Source organism: Rhyacophila brunnea, unplaced genomic scaffold (genome assembly GCF_057557595.1).
Source record: "Rhyacophila brunnea isolate RB1 unplaced genomic scaffold, BYU_Rbru_1.0 scaffold_18, whole genome shotgun sequence".
Classification (NCBI taxonomy): Eukaryota; Metazoa; Arthropoda; class Insecta; order Trichoptera; family Rhyacophilidae; genus Rhyacophila; species Rhyacophila brunnea.
The window spans coordinates 17,610,609-17,631,140 of record NW_028232837.1 but is presented as its reverse complement, the minus strand read 5'-3'; the positions used below and the strand labels follow the sequence as shown (position 1 = coordinate 17,631,140).

Sequence of the window (20,532 nt, the reverse complement as noted above, 5' to 3'; positions counted from 1 at the left end):
TCCGTCCCAAAAAAAAAAGGACTCCAGATGTCCGGTGTCTAGTAATAATTAATGTTGATATAATATCATTCTCAGTAATATAAAAGTCTATACATTGAAAAACACGTTTTTAAAGTAAGCTTGTTTAATTTTTTAACTGACTGTAATTTATTGTGATCCACAAATTGTGAAATTTTTTTGCAATTTTTAATATATCTGTGCACGAAAGTAAAAGGGAGATAAGTCTGTAAAAAAGTTAAATTAACAAATTAACCATACATGTTAAGAAGAAAAGGGTGGACTTGATAAATATTTCACAGAAATATAGGAATAAATGTTATCCAAATACACATTTTTTCGGCTTTACTAATATTTTTCTCCCTTTTTTCACACACTAATAATAATAACAAATAACAAAACAAATTAATATTACAGTGGATTAGGTTGATGAAAACGTACGCCATTAATCTGTGTCTCATATAGTACATGTTAATTGTAATTTAATTATTGTATTGGACCAAAACTCATCTTTGCCGTACAGCAGTAATAATCGATTCAGAAGTGCCCATGAAGAATTAATAAAAAAAACAAAACTTGTGATAACCTAGGTTCTTCGACTAGCTCTTAATTATCTTGTTAAATTACACGAAAACGGGCTGCTTATTAAAGCGCTGTTGGTTTATTTCTATAAATTTTAACTTATATTACTAAATTATATAATTATTTATCGTCGTTTTTATTATTAAAGTAACAACTGCCACTATGACGTTTAATCGTTTGTTTACGTAAGGAATTTCAAATGGCCGACAATATTATATATTGAATATATATATTGAATATATATATTATTATAAATGAAGCAATCCTGTCAATAGACGGATCAAAATTCCCATGTCACAATTAAAATTATTATACCGGAATAATTGGGTTTTTGGGCTCCCAATAATTAGCTCAAAGCTTGAAAGGTAAATCCTGCACTGTGCTCAGAAGATGACTGAATTTCAGGGTGGTCACGATCCTCAGCCATGAGTGACCAAGGAGATAATAATATAAATACAGCAAAATAATTAAACCTGTCGACATTGTAAGTCCGTTGGCGTGTTTTATTTATAATGGTGTAATTAGCACTGCAGTGGTCAACAGCATTCAATATAAAATAGCTGACGATGGTGTGTTGACACTTGCGAGTTCTTAATACCTAAAATTATAGAAGCTGCCGTGATTGCTTCACACTGTAAAACTACATTTTTCAAAAGGTGTGCTTCATGAAATTTTACAGCAATGACTCGGTATTTTGTAACTACAGGCAATACTACTTTTTGGTACTTAAAGCCTTATTTAATACACGTATTTATATCTCAAACAAAGAAAACCATTGTCGGTTCAAGCTAGGTTCAAGAAACATTCTCAAAAGGGTGAAAGAACACGTTGACATAATAATATGCTCCAAATCAATATGTCTAAGTACATTTTTTATCAGTGCCTTAACCAATGTGAAATCGGAGTTTCACTGTAATTGTGTTATTTATTTCAACCATCATGTTGTTCCACCAAATAGTAACAATAAAAAAAAATGATATTTATATGGCAATTATTAATGATTGTGATTCAATTTAATACTAACAATTGTCTCGTCAATTACCATAACGCTTGCTTTGCACCCCTTGTTTGTCCCGCTTGAGCATTGCCAGCGTTGTTTTCCATTCCTAGGCAGTCCGTGACGACTATACGTATATCCATTTAGCTGTAGCATTTGTTTCCCGAATTTTGAGAGTATAAATGTTGCTGAAAATTATAAAAAAACAAGTAAATAAATAAAATATTAAACAGTTAACCTTTATTATCCGGTTCTTATATTATCCATGTACAGATGTGGGCTTATAGATGTGGAGACCCGACATTGATTGATTTTGAGACCCTCCACAATAAAAAGTAAAAAAATTGTTAATTCCAACTATTTTTTTATGACTTAGGTACCTTAATCTATTCAATAAAACAAAGTAAGTACAAAATAAAGATGTTGAAAAAAACCTTGTTTATACATAATATAAAAGGAGCTTAAATGAATTAAATTGAAGTACCAATGTAAAAAAGAACCTCATCAGGGCTTTTCGAACTAATCACTTAACATCAAAAAAGAGCTAATTGTGATAAATATATCACTTTACGTATTCTGGTGGTTAATTTTGTAAAAAAGTCTAAAGTAAAAAACTATCTGAACTGTCAAAAGGTGATATTTTCTAACAGTCCCTCTCTTGGCCATGCTAACTTTGAGATCGAGACAAAGTATGTCAATTTTACATAATATTGAGAATTATTGAGATCCAAGACTAACTGTTTTGCTGCAATCGCAATGACATGACTAATAAAATTGTAGGTTATGATGATATGTCTGACGTGTCAATGCAAAATTCTTGTGTTTGGCTCATTACCGACTAGATGGCGCTGGTTCGGCTTTATCCGCTTGTATTCGTTCTTATCCTCTTGGGTTCGGCAGCAAGAACATCTGAATTTGACTGACATATCTACCAACCTAAATTTTCGCGTTATTACAAATTAGATTACACCGATAACCGTTTAGTGTATAAAATACTTTCCCTGCTAATTTGAAGCAATGATAATAACGGAAACGTGCTAAAGTGATAAACGTTAGGAATAGACTTACTCGTCTACCGATTAAGTTAGTTTCAAGTGACTTTGCATTATTGGTTCATTTGAAGAGAACCGAACGCTTCTACTATGACATTAAGTTATAATTTCAGATTCATCTAATTAGTTAATTACATATTATATGATTCTATGTGTAGAATTTGTTTTGAATACATAGGATTGGATAGTGTATAAATTATTAGTGTGAATTGGGGAGATTGTTATATGCGGATTTATAGTTCAACAATCACTTGCGTGAGTGGAAAAGGTGAAGGATGCGATACCGATTCATAAATACTGCAGAAGGAGAAGCTACACATACCAGTGGCAAGAGGTGGAGGTAGGCAGTTAATATCCAACATAAATAGTGCACACCAAACTCTGTCAGTTAGACATGAACATGACGTTCAATGAAGACATTGAACTATGAATACAAATTGCGCATGATGCTGGTTAGTTTTTAAAATTCAATTGAACTCTGCCAAAACCAAACCATAATAGTTTTGGTATGCTATGGACGATCTGACAAAAATAGTGCACAGTTTTTCAGCCATACTTATTTGTTTTCGTTGAATTAAGAATACATAATATTACAGATGGTGTTGGTTAGTTTTTTAAAATTCATTAAGCCCTGCCTGAACCAAACCATAAACGATAGAAAATATTTTTCTGTCTTTAAAATATTAAAAATGATGTATGATTTAATGGCATAATTTTAGATTTTTTTTATAGATAGACAATTTTTTTGACTATTATCTATTATGGCTTGGGTCTATGCAGGGTGTAATTGAATTTTAAAAACTAAATAACACTGTCTGCAATTTGTAGTATTAGTTCAATGAAAACAAATATGTATGACTGACAAAGTTTTGTGTGCACTGGTTATGTCGGATCATAACAGCATATCTCCACTATTCGCAACTGGTACTCATAAATATAGGTGTAAATAAAGCACTTTTCTGAGATGATTTAATCAACTTATTATTAGTGTAAGTGAGTGCAAGAAATTAAAACAAAAAAATAATGTACAAAATTTAATTATGTTATGTAAAACAGTTATTTATATATTAAAACAGAAATTTATTTTGTTACAGTAGAATTCATTACATTTTAATCAATCATGTATCGTTTCTCTGATAGATTACAGAGTAGGTAGATATGTGTCGCTAAATTTCAAAACCCGCTTAACATGTTTTCATTATTTTGAAAAACTCAAAAAACTTTTTGAACTAAAAATGTTATTGAATGTTACACGTAGTGTTATAGCGGAAATTGATATGTAGACGCGTTAATTTTGTTCCATAAATGACAGTCAATCGTAGCGGATTTCGAAAGAGGCGATAAAATTTTCGTGTAGAGATTTTAATAACGAATCCATTGATATATATTATATCTTAATTATTTCAAAAAAGTGTTATAGCGGGTTTTGAAATTAAGCGACACATATTACAGTTGACAGTGTTAGACAGTGTATATGTTACGCCGTATACAATCAAAAGAAAGTCATCTCAAACAATCATTTGAGACAAAAATGTCATTTTCAAGATAAAGAAGAGTGAAAATGTCAATATACTCATGGATATTATTTAGCTTTCTAACCCAGTGTTTTTCAACCTTTTTAAGTTAGCGACACATTTTAAAACTAATTATAATTTTAAAACATACTAAAATTGTTAATTAAAAAGTTTTGCTAGAAATCCTTGCATGTCGCAACACACTGGTTGAGAAATACTGGTCTAACCTATTGTTATGTTACTTATATGTATAGATCGTGTTGCTATAATGGTTCGGAATAAACAAACAGTTATGTTCTCAACTCTTTTCTACATTTGCATACTAATGTATTGATGCAATAAGGCACAAATTTGTATATACATATATATAAATCCTTTTTTACATGCAATACACTAAAACTCCCGGGAGAGTGAATCCCGCTGATCTGCAATGAAAAACTATAACTCGACAAATGATATGGGAGAAAAGTCTGTGGGAGGAATTTATTCATAGACATTGCACTGTATAGGCTATCGGCTGAGTGACAATTTTTATCCATATGATTTTCCTTCATCGATATAGAAGAAAACTAGAGTATACGCTTCATAACTTTGCACTTCGGCTCTAGGATGAAAATGATGTTCAAAAAAGTGCAAAGTTGTAAAACATATACTCTACCATTATTGTAGACGCAAACCGATTGATTATCGATTTAAAAAATATTAGTTTGTATAAGTAATAACAGATGGCAATATAAAATTTCAGTACAACATAAAACAGGTATTTTTAAATTAAATTCAGATCTTTTGAAAACAATATTTTTTAATTTAGTATTTTATATCGAATAAAAATACTAATAATAATAGAATACTTCAAAAAAATATAAACACATATAATAATGTAATTTACAGGTGGTACTTTTAATCTATGGATTGAAGAATAAAGAGTAAAACAAAAAGGTTTAAATTTTATTTGAATACAAAAATATATGTATAAGTATAGGTACACAATATAATAATATTCCTATTAACACAACATCAGGCTATGAGTCCCAGTGACAGTAGTGTTGCGAAACAGTAATGTAGTAGTTGAATTGCAACAATCAAACACCCAGGCTTTTAGAAAATCACATAAATATACTGTGACCCCACCGAAAATTGAACCCAGATCCAGATGAAAGGCGCGTGTAGTTGCCATGCACTATTTTTTTCCCAATGTGTATTTAATCCAGTGTAAGGACCTAAGGACGGGTCGGGCTATTGACTAATTACCATTCTTTGTAAAAAAAAAAAGAAAAAGTTTACATTTAAGATTACTTCCACTCTGGATTATGTGTCTCGAATTAGCTTAAATTTCATGCCCAACTATTCCGTAGCATTTCTGTATATAAATACTTCATCTATTTTTTTTACATTATCTATGGTGTAAAATAAATTTGAATTTGAATTAAGCAGCGGGAAACTTCATATGGGATGAAAGACTATAGCTATATTTGAAAGTATAAAATATATACCTGTATAAAAATTTAGCAAGATATGACCTTTTTATGCAACTGTGATGTTTAAAAAAACCTATACACACAGAAAAATATTATTTTATATTGCTGGCGGGACGGTTTTAGAAGCGGACACTGTGCCACTTGTCCAACTTATTTAAATATTATATCTCTGTTTCAAACACACAATCCTTTGAAAGCAAAAGGTATATCGTTTTGCAACGTAAATGTTGTGGTCGATATGTCAATGGAGGGTATACTGCAGTGGTGAAGGGTGGAGGTGGGCTGTTAAGATTCGATATAAATAATGCACACTAAGCTTTGTCAGTCATACTATTTATTTGTTTTCATTGAACTAAAAACACAATTTGCAGATGGTATTGGTCAGTTTTTAAAATTCAATTAAACCCGACCGAAACCAAACCATTATAGTTTATGTGTGCTATTGGCGATCTAACAAATATGGTGCATGTTTTTTCAGTCATACTTATTTGTTTTCGTTGAATTAGGAATACATAATATTACAGATGGTGTTACGTTGCCCTGATGGTGTTAAGCCCTGCCCAGCCAAACCTTAATTGAATACTCTTCCGAGTACCTATAAAATACCTAAAATAATATATGGTTTAATGGCATAATTTTAGATATTTTATAGATAAACTTATATTTCTTGACTATTGTCTAATATGGCTTGGATTATAACTAACTACTAAAAACTAACAAACACTGTCTTCTCATTGAAGTCAAAGATTAATGTGCACTATTTATATTGGATCTTAACAGTCTACCTCCACCCTTCGCCACTGGGGTATAGGGTATCTATATAAAATGTTGAGGGGATATTGTGTAGTCAATGGATGGCAGGAAAAGAGACATTATGTTAATGACTGAGGGTAGGAATTTGTTTTACCCCATATACCTTCTGATTTATCAGTCTCAAGGTAGTTGTTAGTGTACCATTAATGATTGTGAATCAATTTACTGCTTACAACTTTATCATCTATCACCATTACGATTGCTTTGCATGACGTCTCTCTTTGCCCGCTGTTGATGTTCTATGATAAGAAAATGTGGAGTCATTTAATAGAAGCACCTTTTTTCCTTTTCTTGACACTACGTACTCCACTGAAACTAAACGGAAAGAAATCAGATACTGTATATCAGTGGTGAAGGGTGGAAGTAGACTGTGGAGATTAGACATAAACAGAGCACAGTACACTTTGTCAGTCACACTTATTTGTTTCCATTGAACTAAGAATACAAATTGTAGGTGGTATTGATTAGTTTTTTAAATTCAATTAAATCCTGCCTAAATAAAACCAGACATTTGATTAAAAATATGCTTCCATCTATAAAATATCTAAAAATTATGCCATTTAATCATAAAGTGAAACTCTGATTCTATGGTTTTCAAGGGACACTAAAAAAACGATAAATGCGGAATATATAAAAAAAAAAATTAAAAAACTCATTTTTCTCCTGGATTTTTTTCAACGTCTTGAATTATTTTCAGTTTCTCAGCTAGAGTTCTAATTTTTTTCATGGGGGGCATTTTAGTTGTGACTTATAAAAATTCGTGATACGAGATGCGAGGCAAGCCTGAGTGCCAACCGATCTGTGCAAACAAATCGACGTAACTGAAAGGTCTGAATATATCATAAACAATTCAACGAAAGCGAAATGAAAAATATTTAACAAAAACGGTCAATCGGAATATATACATAATTTGATATAAATAAAAAGGATTTCAAGTTATACACATTTATATTTTTTATAGAAATCGATGCTTTTTAAAATAGATATAAAAAATATTAAAACTATGAATTAGTCAAAAATCTAAACGCTGAAAATTTGAAAACTTAAACTAATTTTTAAATTAAATATAACCATAAAAATAATGTAATAATAACGTAACCTATGTAGCAAATATGTGACAAATTCACATTTTTTTTACAATTATTGTAAGTTTATCTTTGACTTAAAAAAAAAAATCTTTTTAATGTTTTCAGATACATATTTATTAATTAATGCAGTTGAAATTGTAAATTACCAAAAAAAATTCTCAAATTGCAAGCTTCGTATTTTTCCGCTAGGTTCTCTGTAGGCGTATATTATAATCCCCCTTAAATACAATTGCCATTGCTTTGCAGTTGGCATGAGTTTTTTGCCATTTGGGCATCGTCATCTTTCTTTGCCTGCTATTTAGAGATCCTGTGATGTGTAAATGTGTAGTCATTTAAGTAATAGAATCATTTTTTTTCTACAGCATATTAAATTCAACATAATAAAAATTTGATATTAAATAATAAAAATATGAATTCTTCTTCTTCATTCACTCTGTCACGCTCCAGCATTGGGGCATAGGGCAAGCACAAGTTCGTGCCACTTCCCTCAGTCCATTGCGAATACTCACGTCGAGTTACATTTACAGTCGAGTACACAGTTCGAGTTTGCGGCAAATCTGTTCACGGTTACCTCCAACCGTTTGATCGTCGAGTCAAACACGACTGCGTCATCTGTGTACTCCAAATCGCAGTCTTTTTTCGCATACTTTGGTTGCATCATCATGATGTAGGCATATCCCACTGTCGGGGTGAACCATTTTATGCATTATGAAATCCATCATGATGATAAAAAAGAAAGGGCGCAAGTACACAGCCTTGCATGACACCTGACTCCTGACGTGATTTCGAAGAGGTCAGATAAATGAATATTGTAAATAAAATACCATCTAGTATGTTTTTGAGTCTTTTGTTAATTTTATTATACAGTAGAACCTCGATATAACAGATTTTAGGTATTATAATGAACAAAATATTCAGTCAAATATGAAAATTGTTTAAAACATCCTGTAACTATTATACATGCTTAAATCCAAGTGTCGCGCTTGTAAACAATATTTTCCGCATAATAATCACATTCAAGGCATAATAACGTCCTGCTCGTACATTAAAAAGCACTGACGTTTGCAACGCTGGCCGCTAATTCACACAGCTGCACAGCAGTTTAATTTGTTTACTCAAAGTGAATAGATGCATTTATTAGTCCTATTCAATAAGTTAACAATGGTTACAAGTAGAGGAAGGTGACCCTGGGTATCACATTATGACTGGAAGTGAAATAGCAGATGAAGTTAAGAAACAACACTCCCAAAAATAAAGTTATCAGTGATAAGATCGCATTTCGACGATCTAATAACATTTATTGACTATTCGTCAGATAACGAAATTCAACTGGGTATATTACACGCATTTTCATAATTATAATAATTTAATAATATTTAATATTTTCGAGTTGTTTATAAAAAAACAGCAAACTTCAAAAGTGCAATCAAAACATGATTCTTTTTTCAAAGCAGAATTACCGAAAGCAAGCGCATCGACATTCAACATTAACAGGTATATCTAGATATATCATCTGAAGACGAATAAACAGGATTTTGTTTTGTGTTTTTATATAACGGACTTTCGGCTCCAACAGACACCCCCTCACCTTGATGAATCCATCATATCAAGGTTCTACTGTAAATCTATTAAAATTATCATCTATGTCTCTGGCAGGGAATGTTTTGAGTGGCTCCCAGTCCATTGCTAACGGTTTCGCTCAATATTTTATGTCTGTCTATTCTAAAGCTCCTTCGATATTGCCCACACCTCACCCGGATAGTATTTTATCTTCCTGGCCAGTACTAGATATTGGTCTTCTGGGTGAGACTGACATGGTGTATGCTTTCTCTCGACTATATCCAAAATCCTCAGTAGGTCCTGATGGTATCCCCCCTTGTATTTTAAAGGGCTATGATAAGTTGTTAACTGACCCCCTACTATAATTATTTAATATCAGCCTAAGTACTTCTGTCTTCCCAGATTGTTGGAGCCTAACCCGTATTAGTCCGGTGCACAAAAAAGGCTCGCGCTCTGAAATAATAAATTTTCACCCGGTGGCTGTTCTATCTGCACCAGCTAAATTATTTGAGTCTATTTTGCATAGGTATATTTATAAACATGTAGACGGTCACTGACTGATGCTCAGCATGGATTTCGATCAGCTCGGTCAACAGTTACAAACCTTATGACGTATACTGAGTACATATCTCATTCGCTGAACGTAAATTGTCAAGTGGACGCAATTTATACAGATATGTCAAAGGCTTTTGATTGGGTAGATCATGATATTCTCATTAAAAAATTAAGTGCAGTAGGTGGATCTATAAATTTTATCAACTTCTTCAAATCTCACTTTTCGCATCGCTGTCAATATGTGGAGTATGCAAGGTGTAGATCTGACGTCTTTCAAACTTATTCAGGTGTTCCCCAAGGATCAAATCTTGGCCCAATTATGTTTCTTAAATTCATTAATGACATTGTCAATGTTATAAATTGAATCCAGTTTTTACTCTTAGCAGACGATTTCACAGTGAATTAGATTGTCACATATTACAAAATAATCTCAATTAAATTGAAATTTGGGCGAAAAAAAATAAGCTCGAATTTAATACTGATAAATGTGTGTGTATTAGCTTTTCGAAATCAAAATCTCCAATTATTTTCAACTATAATATGTCAAATAGATAACTGAAGCGTCAATCAAAAGTTAAACATCTTGGCATATTGTTTGACTCACGTTTATCATTTCGCTCGCACATCACTTCTACGGCATTGCGTGCGAGCAAGCTTCTAGGTTTCGTCATGAGACAAGCCAAGTCATTCAAGAATCCAACTGTTTTACGTACACTCTATGTGTCGTTAGTACGGAGTATTCTTTAGTATGGCTCCATCATCTGGAGTCCTTATGAAGTTTCCTATAAGCTTGTTTTAGAGCGTGTTCAGAAAAAATTTCTTCGTCATCTCTATTTTAAAGTTTATAATTATTTTCCTTTTGACACCTTCTCAAACTAGTCTTTTCCGACTAACTTTCTTCAAGGCATGCTCGCCTTTCATTCTATTGAAGCTCGTAGGTCACTTCTGCTCTTAAAGCATTTTTCCCTGCTCTCACGTGGTATCATTTTCAATCCCGATATTCTAGAAAATTTAAATTTTTAGGCACCCGTCAATTACATGCGTGGTCACAGCCATGACCTATTTTGGGTGAAAGCTGTTTCCTCATGTCAGGCTCACCAGGCACCAATAGCGAGGGCTGTGCGGTTGTTCAATGCACTCCCTAGAGATGTAGATATTTTTGGTGATCCATTATTATATTCTGTTTTTTAAATTCTATTTTATTGTTTAATTTTGTACTTTTTGAATCATTGTTGTTTTTTTTTAATTTTATTTCTTTTGTATAGAACTATTTTTGCTTTATTTTTTTCTTCCACTTTGTTTTTTCTGATTTTCCGAACTGATTACTTGTAATTTTTATTCTAAATGTCATGTTGTGAACGTCCAGAATTAATACAACATAATCTCCTTGGAGCTCAATACACTTGGTTAGACGTTTCTCAATTTTTTTTAAACCGTCAGAAAAATAAGTTTTCGGAAGGTCCTCAAAATAAGCATTTGTCCGATCGATGACTTCTTCATTTGAAAAAAAACGTTGTCCACTTAGCCATTTTTTTAAGTTTGGGAAAAGGAAAAAGTCACTGGGGGCTAAATCTGGCGAATACGGTGGGTGGTCGACCAATTCGAACTTCAATTCTTCAATTTTAGCCATTGATCGTAAACATGTGTGAACACGGGCATTGTCCTGATGAAAGAGGATTTTTTTCCTGTTTAAATGAGGCCGTTTTTCTTCAATTTCGTTTTTTAGCTGGTCCAATAAAGATGCATAATAATCCCCTGTTATTGTTTTTCCTTTTTCCAAATAGTCAACGAAAATAATTCCACGTGCATCCCAAAATACAGTAGCCATAACCTTACCAGCTGATTTTACGGTTTTCGCCTTCTTTGGACATGGTTCGCCTTTCGCAATCCACTGCTTTGACTGTTCTTTCGTCTCGGGAGTATAGTGGTGTATCCATGTTTCATCTACAGTCACAAAGCGACGAAAAAATTCATCCGGATTGCGTTGCATGAGCGACAACAGGGCTTTAGAGGCCACCACCCTATTGCGTTTATTGTCGACTGTGAGCAAACGCGGCACCCATCTTGCAGAAATATTTTTCATGCCCAATTTGTCATGTAAAATAGAAATGACGCTACCTTTTGAGATCCCTGTAACCTCAATTATCTCACTCAACTTTAATCTTCGGTCACCATATCGTGGATTTTATTGATCATTTCTGGTGTAGTCACCTCTACAGGACGTCCTGAGCGTGGTTCATCCTTTGTTGATGTACGACCACGTTTAAATTCATTTAACCAGTTATAAATAGTTGCAAGTGAAGGAGCAGATATGCCGTGAACTAAATCCAACTCATTTTTTATTTCCTTTGCTGTTAACCCTTTTATATTAAAATGTTTAATAACAGCTCTAAACTCAATTTTCTCCATTTTCCATTTTTCTATTTTCCACAAGCAATTTTTTTTTTTAAATGTACGAGAAACACACAACAACCCGACCAATCTGATTGAAACTTCGCAGCATACTGAATCGGTAGTGCCGCTGCATGAAAACAAACCGCTTACAGTACTAGTCGCGCCACCTGTCGGCTTTTCTAAGGACTTATTGACCCACCCTCGTAAATAAAAAATAAATAAATAAACATAATATTTTTATATTTCATACAATTATTTTCCTTTTCTGTGTTAAATAAAAAGGTCAAGAGATAATAATTGTAAATTATTTATTAGAAAAAATACATAAGAACCTTTATGAAAATATCATTTTAATAATAAAATTAATTATTTGTACAAAAATTGTGTAATACATTCACATTTTTTAATTCAAAATAATTTTTATCTTTATTATTTTACATGGAAAAAAATCTTGAGGCAGAGAAAGGGGCTGCCTTCATGCCAAGGTCAACAAAAGTTGGAAGGTAATTTTATTAAAATATTAGCCCAGGCGCGCACGGGTGACTTTTGTCACGGTGTCATTTTAGTCGCTGTCACTGTCTTCCAATCGAGCGCGCGCACGGGTGACTAAACTGGCACCCGTCACGCTTTCATTCTAGCAGTGGATTTCGAAGACGCAGCAGTGATTTGTGCTCTTATAATCAGACATAGTAAAAATCCACGAAAGAGACGTTATTGGGTACGTCCCATTAGTAATGAGAGGCTACTCAAGGGAAAGTTTTACACTTTATACGAGGACCTCCGAACCTATCCTGTCTTTTTATTAAACAAAACATAAAAGAATGGTGAAACCTAATATAATTTTTTTCATTCATGTATATTAAAGGCGAATTATAATAATAGTAATAAAAAAACAACTGTAACAGTAGGTGAGTACCCATTAAGTTCGTACATAGATGTGTACTCAGTGCCACTTCAAGAGAAATAGCGCCTGTACACATGCATGGATTTACTTGCACCAATAGTGTGTATTTTAAACTATCGCGATAAGAACTGTTTACACGTAAAAGTGCTGACTGTCTTGCCAATCTCTTTTTTCAAGAGTAAGCGAACCGCGATGTTGTCATTTTATGGTACTATTTGACAAGTTGTGAAAATCGGTTAACCTCAAAATGAGTCTCGGTGTAGTTAGTTGTTTTTACCGGCAAGTTCGCTACTATCGTTCAGATACGGTCCAATTGTCACGTGAAAATTCAGAAGCACGCATACAATCTTGCAATTTGCACGATAATACATGTTTACACATGCATTTTGTGCTACGGTCGTGATAATACGTACTGTCTGCAGTAAATCCATGCACGTGTAAACGGGGTATTAGAGTGACATTGAGCAAGAGAAAACGATGCAATAGGCTTCGTGTGAGAGCAGCCGGAAATAATAATGGTAACAATATTAAATTGACTCTCAATTAATAAGTAAAATAAATCGCAATCTGATCAATTTGAAGATTAGTTGTTCCACTATAGTAGCCGGAATACTTTGGGTTTTTGAGGTGCCCTAATACGTATTAACCCAGGACCTCTTCAAGAGTAAATCTGGCACTATATAATAAATGAGTGTATATTATTATAGGTAAATTATTTCCCTAAGTATATTTTAATGGTTGTGTACTAAATATGTGTTCACAATGAAACCATCAACAATCATGACTCTCGCTTTGCAGCATCTCGATGCGGCGATAGAGCACTTCCATCTTTGTTTACCGTTCATTGATTGTCTTTGAAAGCAATACGTGTAATCATGTAACTTCAGCATTTTTCGTCCTTTTTTCGATACTATGAACATGGCTGCAATTAAATAAAAAAAAAAAACAATAGTTAAATCATTGACTTATATCATAGAGTATCGTATAAAATCCCAATATTAAAGTGGTCAGTACACAGTGGCGAAGGGTGGAGTTAGGCTGTTCTATCTGACATAAATAGTGCACACTAAACTTTGTCAGTCAAACGTATTTGATTTCATTGAACTAAGACTACAATGTGTAGATAATGTTTGTTAGTTTTGAATATTCAATTAAACCCTGCTTAATTCGAGCCATAATAAATAATAGTCAAAACATCGGTGTCCTTATGTACGCGCATTAGAAGTTATACTTCTTTGGCGTAACAAAACAAAAAAAAACTTGTGATAAACTAGATTCTTTGACTAGCTCTTAATTATCTGGTTAAATTACACACTCAAGAAAAAGGACCGCTTATTGGAACGCCGTTGGTTTATTTCTATACACTTTAACTTATATTACTAAATTTATTATATAATGGTTTCTCGTTGTTTTTATTTTTAAAGTACCAACTGTCACTCTGACGTTTAATATTTTGTTTTGTTAATTATTTATAAATTTCAAATGGCCGACAATAATAAATTCGCTGCCTAGGCAACGGAACAATGCTAAACTATAATATTATACTGTATAATCGTCATGATTGCAGTATCATCTTGTGGCGTAAAGGTAGTGCGTTCGGCTGATAACCGAACAATCGGTGGTTCGAATCCAATCGAGTGCGTTTTTTTTCGTGTGATAAAATAAATTATGTGTTACATGTCACACGCCAAAAATACACTCTGATCTGATTTCCTAAACGCGCCAAAAGAAGTATAACTTCAAAAATATTCGTTTATCTATAAAATATTTTTTATCGATTATGGTTTGGTGTTTAGGCAGGCCTCTATTAATTTTAAAAAACTAACCAACATCATCTGTAATATGTACCAAAAAAAATGAACAAATGAACATGACTGAAAAAGTGTACACTATTTTTGTCTGATTGCCCATAGCATATCGAAACAATTATGGTTTGTTTTATTTTGTTAACTGTCAATTCATGGTGGAACTGCATTGTATTGTTGTTTTTGTTTAATAAAACGCAATTATTTTATAGTACTTATTCCACTTTAATTTATTATTTCTATCGCTTTGAATTTTGTTTGATAAATATTGTTTTAAAAAAAAAATGTATTCAGTTGAAAATGTTCCACTGAGGCGGACGAAACCGGTCCTAATATATTAATTAAAGTGGAATAAGTACTATAAAAAAATTGCGTTTTATTAAATAAAAACAACACTTATGGTTTGGTTTAGGCACAGTTTAATTGATTTTTTTTAAAACTAATCAGCACCATCTGCAATTTGTATTTAGTTAAATGAAAACAAATAAGTATCTTTAGTGTGCACTATTTATGTTGAATCTTAACAGTCTACCCTCGCCACTGGACTATGCAATGATCACCCTTATTGCAATGTTGGTACCTCCTGTTCATTTTTCAATTACATACTGTGAAGGTCTGAATTGTTCCTATATGCATATTTTTGCTGATGAGTGATGTGTTTAATGCAGGATCGGATTCAAGTCATAAAAACCACTAGGAGTGTGTAGGAAACTGTGTTTATTTAAAGAATAACAGTGTATAATTTATTGCTGATTAAAACGGTGGCTGTTCGCAGATATCACCTTGTTGATAAACTCGATAAGAATGTAATTGTAATGGCACGCAGAAATCTTCTCCACGCCACTGCACCTCTAGCACCGGCGGGGAGAGGGGAACCTGCCAGCTGACGGATATCCTCCAGATACAACGTTGCAACTTACTGCAGTTGGCAGAGCTCAGAGGGACTTGTAAGAGCTGGACATAAGAATTTCCGCACGACTTTACACAAAAAATCTTAATTTCAACTTAAACTAAATTAAATTTTATGGCTTGAATCTAGTTATTAAGTTAGTATCACATTACACATTAATATGATATTTTAGTCAGAAACAAAAGAAGAAGACGATTTATTACTTAAACTTTTACCGGTAAAAAACAGAATGATTGGATTACTTACTATATTGGTCAATGTTTTTTATTATAACACTCGATGAAATGATTACATGTGACATTTTGCTTCCAAAAGAGCTTGCACTCCTACAACGGCAACACGTCACAACGGGTGGTGGGTAGGTTAACCATCAGACTTTTCGATACAGAGTGACGCTCTTATCCCAGTGCGACCTCATGCATAGCTAACCACACCTTATAACTTACGCAACAGTACCAAGAAAGTAAACAGTATATATTGGGCATATCAAACTTCAAATTGTAATTAATCCATAACATGATATCGAGACTTATCAACTTTTGACAGTAACTCCACGTTATATCCAATTGATATTTTATGTGAGATGCTATGAACCCATTGCATAAATCAGGCATACGTGGATAGCGATCTAGACTATCAGTTAATTTCCTCATAATTAAGTAGGGGGCAGGTATCTAAATCGGTAAAGCATATTGGCCAGAATCCGATGGATACATATTATTTGAGTCCAGTCCAGTACCATATTTTTTTCAAGATTTTTTCTAATATGTATGTTTCTGAGGTGTAATGAAGTATGCTATATTTATATAAGTATTGTGAATGATTCGTTGAATAAAAAAATAGTTTTATATAGTAACTATTTTATATACTATTATATATTGTGTTAAAAAGTATTTTAATTAATTAATAGGTACCTATCGAAAAACATTAGTAAAAAGGTAAATTACCATATTCAATCTAAAGCGCAGCATATGGTCTTCACAAAGTTGAAGTTGTATTAACAGATCTTTGTTTTTACGAGAATGGATGTTAGCCACATCAGGTCAGAGACATTAAAAAAAACTTCATAAACTCAGTGTTAGTTGAATGGATTCAGCTTAATAAATATAACCAAGTTTTTGTAATGTATGACAAATACCTTGGTCTATTGTTTGGTACTTGGCTCATAGTTAAGGGAAATTACGGTACCTATATAAATCTTTCTTATCGTATGTCAAAATCAACTATCACTTTTGGTTTGTATTTTAAAGTTCTACTTTGGCATAAGTATTATGTTAGTTATCAATTGAATAATTCTGAATGTATTAGTCGCTACCTTTTTGCGCTGGCTACCAATTTGCTCAACAATACTGCTTACTAAGGGTATTATTATTATTATTTTTAAGAAGACAAACATTCCCGGGTCACGAATAATCTGACAATATTCGAAAATCTCTTCATCTTTATCAATATAAGCGTATGATGTTGCTTTACAATGATAGAGGACTTAGCCAGCCGAGGAATTGAACTTACGCCGCCTGGGTGGAAACCCGACGCATTTGCAAACTCAGCCATTGAGGCCCTACGTTTGGTGTGAAACATCAGCAGTTTTTTACCACCAATGCCCAAGTCCACGCTCTGACTGAGTTTACTGAAAGACGTAATTTAATAAAAGGTGCCATGGGAGAGAAAGGCACGGAGACTTAAATGATATATAAGATACAAAAAACAAAGCTAAAATAATACTGACAAACAAAATTATGTGAAGAGGTCTTCACGTCCGCAATAAGACACCGCAATTTTTTTCTGAATTACTTGACAATAAAAACCCTAAGTTTGATAGAAAAATAATTGTTCTACGCTTAGAAATAACCAAATCACAGTAGTTTTGCCGATTTTCAAAGTTAGCGATGGCCATCTTGAAATTACCCACTTTCGGTTATCAGATTTTTTTCTGTCGATCAGTACATCTAGTAATGAAAAAAACCGTTCACAGACCTTTTATTGAAATTTTCTCAAGTTATGTGGCTTTTTTTACTAAATTGGCCCGTCTATATAGGATTCTACAAAGTAAATGCTACTTTAATCAACAAATTATATTATGACATCCATAATATCGTCTATTCAATTCAGAACTATCCTAAACGCCAAATCATAAAATGTGCAGGAGAGCGAAATTTAGAAATTACGAACATTTAATTCGATTTTAATTCTGTAATATCGAAATATTACAAAAACAAAATTGTGTTTTAAATTACAATTATTTTGAAGAATTGTTTCCAATTTCAAATTTATGAAAAATTCAATACATTCGCAAATAATGGCGTTTAGGATACTTAAGGGCACACATGCTTACCTAGAGTTTCTGTTTTTTCATTTAAAGTTGAACTATGACATTGAATACTAGGTATGATTTTTAAAGTGAAAGTGATATTATGTTACATCTCTTTTACGCATGCTAATATGATTAAAAAGTTTTTCTTTCTCTTTCTGTCACATTCGAATTTGATTACCAAAGTTTAAACATTTACTATGCGTATAAGCTGACGTGCTTCGTCGTTTACAAATTATAACATGAATTTAAAAAATATATGTATTTATAATATTAAATATATTTTATAATGTACACAGATTTTTTTAACAACTATATTATATATACTTTTATTTATTTGTCGCATATTCAAAATGTTCTTGCTATATTAAAATCTTTTTTTTAGCCGGCCAAGTAAATCCGTATTTTTGGCCATAGACTAATAGAAAAAACTCTCTGCTGTCAGATTATGTTGATAGCAAATTGCAAGATACCTAACGTAGGATTTGTGTTTTATATCAGGAATAAGAAACACTATCTGTAAGTACAATATTATGTTATTTATTACTGTAGTAGTATTCTGTGTGTTTTGCATATATTATTCAAGTGTTAATTTATTGTTTTCTTAGTCTACACATACTTTCAATGTTTCATAATTCCGACTACTTTTTTTGAGGTTAGTTGCGTGGTTAGTTTGGAGGTTATTGCGAGAATGCCTGTGATTTCATATTTATTTGTTTGATATAATCTAAGGCGTTCTAGTTGTTATTAAACATGTTACCTACCTGATTACTTTATTTTAGTTAATCAATCTTTTTTGATGCTTTGTATTATCACTAATCCGTTTTAATTACCATTCTTCAAACAGTCGCACACTATAAAAGATTAAAAATCACACTATTAACAGTTCATATTATGTTTTTTGCAGATGGAGAAAATGTCTACCGAGATCTTTGCTTGTCGACGGTTTCATATGAATAAGATGGAATGAAATAAATCTTTTAATTAATAATGAAATAAATCCGACTTTCGGCGTAGGATTCGAACATGGCGTGATTCATATAATATTATTTATGACGTAGACCATCAAGCATATATACCCATTTTATAGATTTAATAGTACAATTACAAAAGGTAAATATAAAGTGACTAATGTTTGTAACCTATAGCTATATCTATCTCGCATACATATTTAAAAAATAAAACAATTTTATAATTACATTTTTGCACTAAATTTATTATCGATAATGATATAAAAGTTGCTAAATTAATTCATAATATTATAAAATATAATATAATTTTGCATATCAGTTACTTGTATCATATCAGGTATGTCATTTGGTAGAGCTTACTCTCCCAAGTCTTTTCTTTTTCATCCTCAATATCACTTTGATATTAGAAACATTGTCTTTCTAACACCATTTCAAAGACTTTAAGTTTTCTAGATGCTGTATATTAATTCTTCTCTTCGGCTATATTTGCATCTTAGTTGCAGCATATGGATACAATGCGGCGCCTCCAAGAATCTCTGTCACTCTAGTTTTTTTGCATCGTTCCAGGTCATACTAGCAGCCCGTAACTCCGCCAGATATGCTATATAGATAGTATTTAGCGGCCATCCAGGACGCCGGAATCCGGTTGGCTTGAAGAACAGGCAAACCAGATTGGGATTCTCTTCAGGCACTCGCAGCACGTGGCCGGGCCAGGTACAAAGTTGCGTATTCACTCTCAACGTGATGCGAGGCTATTTGGTGCGTTCTTTTATCTCCCGTTACTTCTAAAATTACCGCACACCCAGTATCCGTCGTAAACATCTGTTCTCGAAGCTCAGTATACGGTTGCTCGGAGCCTTTGTAAGGTGCCATGACATAAAAACTAGTAAGATATTTAAAATAGCTGCTAGAATGAATACATTGTTGAAAGGAAATGAAAACTGATAATATGATATATCAATTAATTTGTCCATCTGAAGTTGTAGATATCAGTTAATAATTATGTGTTATACCAGTAATTAAATGCTGACTTCAAATGAAAATTGACAATTAAATATTGAAATAATATATTACCAGTTTTGATTTTTTTAAGTACTATACTATATCCATGGTTCATATTACAATGTCATAGTAAAACTTAGAAGAATAAAATATGTCGTAAGACGAAATCAATCTTGGGGTTTTAATATAAGTTAAATAAATAGTACACAGCTAATTTGTTATTACTTTGAATACATGCCATGTCTTTACATCAATAAAAAACAGAAAAACAATTTAATAATGTATAAATATTTATATAAGACTTAACAACGTCTAGTTAGACATCTAGTTAGACACGATGACCTCCATTTAATTTCCTCTTATTTTAAAATTCACCAAGATATATCCTAATAAGTAGGTAAGTATATTACATTTGTACATATAATAAGTAAATCAAGAACTTAACATAAATAATTATACTGTAAAATTAAATTACAATTGAAGCAGTATATATGGACCCCACAGAGTAATTAACAATATAATAATTTATATAATTATATCGGGTATATACTATATTGACACATTTTAATGAAGTCTATTTTTCTTGGTACCTACGTTCA

General features: G+C 32.4%; 1 long non-coding RNA gene across 1 annotated transcript; it reads left to right on the top strand.

Annotated features, from left to right (window-relative positions):
• Nucleotides 1-18,378: 18,378 nt before the first annotated feature.
• On the top strand, nt 18,379-20,104 carry LOC147073268 (uncharacterized). Its single transcript, XR_015070462.1, has 3 exons — nt 18,379-18,479; nt 18,868-19,073; nt 19,499-20,104. It is a non-coding gene; the product is annotated as an uncharacterized LOC147073268 (long non-coding RNA).
• Nucleotides 20,105-20,532: the final 428 nt, after the last annotated feature.